We start from the raw sequence: 3,232 nt of genomic DNA on the forward strand, positions 1-3,232 counted from the left end.
AGAAATGACCATTACTTTCACAATGTTTGCAATTATTCATTTTATACGATGGAAAAACTGTTCTACTTATATTGTATTTTATTCTTCTGGCGTTGACTTCATAGGCCCTAAGTATTCGATCTGGTGGAACAACGCCCTAGAGTGAAGCCTAGGTTGCCCGGAACATGGAAATGACCATTACTTTCACACTGTTTGCAAATATACATTATATACGATGGGAAGGGTGTTGTATTTATATTGTATTTTATGCTTCTGGCGATGACATCTTACGCCCTAACTATTTAATCTGGTAGAGCACCGCCCTAGAGAGAAGCATAGGTTGCCCGGAACGTAGAACATACCATTACCTTCACACTGGTTGCAATCATTCCTGTTATACGATGGAAAAACTGTTGCATCTTTATTGTATTTTATGCTTCTGGCGTCGACTTCTACGGCCCTAACTATTCGATCTGGTGGAGCAACGCCCTAGAGTGAAGTCTAGGTTGCCCGGAACGTAGAAATGACCACAACTTTCCCACCGGTAGCAACTATTCGTTTTATACGATGGAAAAACTGTTCTATTTATTTTGTATTTTATGCTTCGGGCGTTGACTTCTAAGGCCCTAACTATTCAATCTGTTGGTGCAACGCCCTAGGGTGAAGCCTAGGTTGCCTGGAACGTAGAAATGGCCATAACTTTCACACTGGTTGCTATTATTCGTTTTATACGATGGAAAAACTGTTACATTTATATTGTATTTTATGCTTCTGGCGTTGACTTCTTAGGCCCTAACTATTCGATCTGGTGGAACAACGCCGTCGAGTGAAGCCTAGGTTGCCTGGACCGTAGAAATGACCAGTACTTTCACACTGTTTGTAGTTATTCCTGTTATACGATGGAAAAACTTTTGCATCTTTATTGCATTTTATGCTTTTGGCGTTGACTCCTTATGCCCTAGCTATTCGATTTGGTGGAGCAACGCCCTAGAGTGGAGCCTAGGCTGCCCGGTACGTAGAAATGACAATTACTTTCACACTGTTTGCAATTATTCGTTTTATACGATGGAAAAACTGTTGTATTTTTATTGCATTTTATGCTTCGGGCGTTGGCTTCTAAGGCCCTAACTATTCAATCTGTTGGAGCAACGCCCTAGGGTGAAGCCTAGGTTGCTCGGAAAGTAGAAATGACCATAAGTTTCATACTGGTTGCAATTATTCGTTTTATACGATGGAAATGATGTTGTATTTATATTGTATTTTATGCTTTTGGCGTTGACTTCTAAGGCACTAACTATTCGATCTGGTGGAGCAACGCCCTAGAGTGAAGCCTAGGTTGCCCGGAACGTAGAATTGGGAATCTCTTTCAAACTGGTTACAATTATTCCTGTTATATGATGGAAACACTGTTGTATTTTTATTGCATTTTATGCTTCGGGCGTTGACTTCTAAGGCCCTAACTATTCAGTCTGTTGGAGCAACGCCCTAGGGTGAAGCCTAGGTTGCCCGGAACGTAGAAATGACCATAACTTTTACACTGGTAGCAATTATTCGTTTTATACGATGGAAAAACTGTTATATTTATATTGTATTTTTTCTTATGGCGTTGAATTCTAAGTCCCCAGCTACTGGATCTGGTGGACCAACGCCCTAGAGTTAAACCTAGGTTACCCAGAAAGTAGAAATGACCAGTACTTTCACACTGTTTGCAGGTATTCCTGTTATACGATGAAAAAACTTTTGCATCTTTATTGTATTTTATGCTTCTGGCGTTGACTTCTAAGGCCCTAGCTATTCGATTTGGTGGAGCAACGCCCTAGAGTGAAGCCTAGGTTGCCCGGAACGTAGAAATGACCATAACTTTCACACTGGTTGCTATTATTCGTTTTATACGATGGAAAAACTGTTACATTTATATTGTATTTTATGCTTCTGGCGTTGACTTCTTAGGCCCTAACTATTCGATCTGGTGGAACAACGCCGTCGAGTGAAGCCTAGGTTGCCTGGACCGTAGAAATGACCAGTACTTTCACACTGTTTGCTGTTATTCCTGTTATACGATGGAAAAACTTTTGCATCTTTATTGCATTTTATGCTTTTGGCGTTGACTCCTTATGCCCTAGCTATTCGATTTGGTGGAGCAACGCCCTAGAGTGGAGCCTAGGCTGCCCGGTACGTAGAAATGACAATTACTTTCACACTGTTTGCAATTATTCGTTTTATACGATGGAAAAACTGTTTTATTTATTTTGTATTTAATGCTTCGGGCGTTGACTTCTAAGGCCCTAACTGTTTGATCTGGTGGAGCAACGCCCTAGAGTGAAGCCTATGTTACCCGGAACGTAGAAATGACCATTACTTTCACACTGGTTGCAATTATTCGTTTTATACGATGGAAAAGCTGTTGCATCTTTATTGTATTTTATTCATCTGGGGTTGACTTCTAAGGCCGTAGCTATTAGATCTGGTGGAGCAACGCCCTAGACTGACGCCTAGGTTGCCCGGAACGTAGAAATGACCATTACTTTCACAATGTTTGCAATTATTCATTTTATACGATGGAAAAACTGTTCTACTTATATTGTATTTTATTCTTCTGGCGTTGACTTCATAGGCCCTAAGTATTCGATCTGGTGGAACAGCGCCCTAGAGTGAAGCCTAGGTTGCCCGGAACATGGAAATGACCATTACTTTCACACTGTTTGCAAATATACATTATATACGATGGGAAGGCTGTTGTATTTATATTGTATTTTATGCTTCTGGCGATGACATCTTACGCCCTAACTATTTAATCTGGTAGAGCACCGCCCTAGAGAGAAGCATAGGTTGCCCGGAACGTAGAACATACCATTACCTTCACACTGGTTGCAATCATTCCTGTTATACGATGGAAAAACTGTTGCATCTTTATTGTATTTTATGCTTCTGGCGTCGACTTCTACGGCCCTAACTATTCGATCTGGTGGAGCAACGCCCTAGAGTGAAGTCTAGGTTGCCCGGAACGTAGAAATGACCACAACTTTCCCACCGGTAGCAACTATTCGTTTTATACGATGGAAAAACTGTTCTATTTATTTTGTATTTTATGCTTCGGGCGTTGACTTCTAAGGCCCTAACTATTCAATCTGTTGGTGCAACGCCCTAGGGTGAAGCCTAGGTTGCCTGGAACGTAGAAATGGCCATAACTTTCACACTGGTTGCTATTATTCGTTTTATACGATGGAAAAACTGTTACATTTATATTGTATTT

The sequence above is a fragment of the Calliopsis andreniformis genome, chromosome 11 (assembly GCF_051401765.1).
Source record: "Calliopsis andreniformis isolate RMS-2024a chromosome 11, iyCalAndr_principal, whole genome shotgun sequence".
NCBI lineage: Eukaryota > Metazoa > Arthropoda > Insecta > Hymenoptera > Andrenidae > Calliopsis > Calliopsis andreniformis.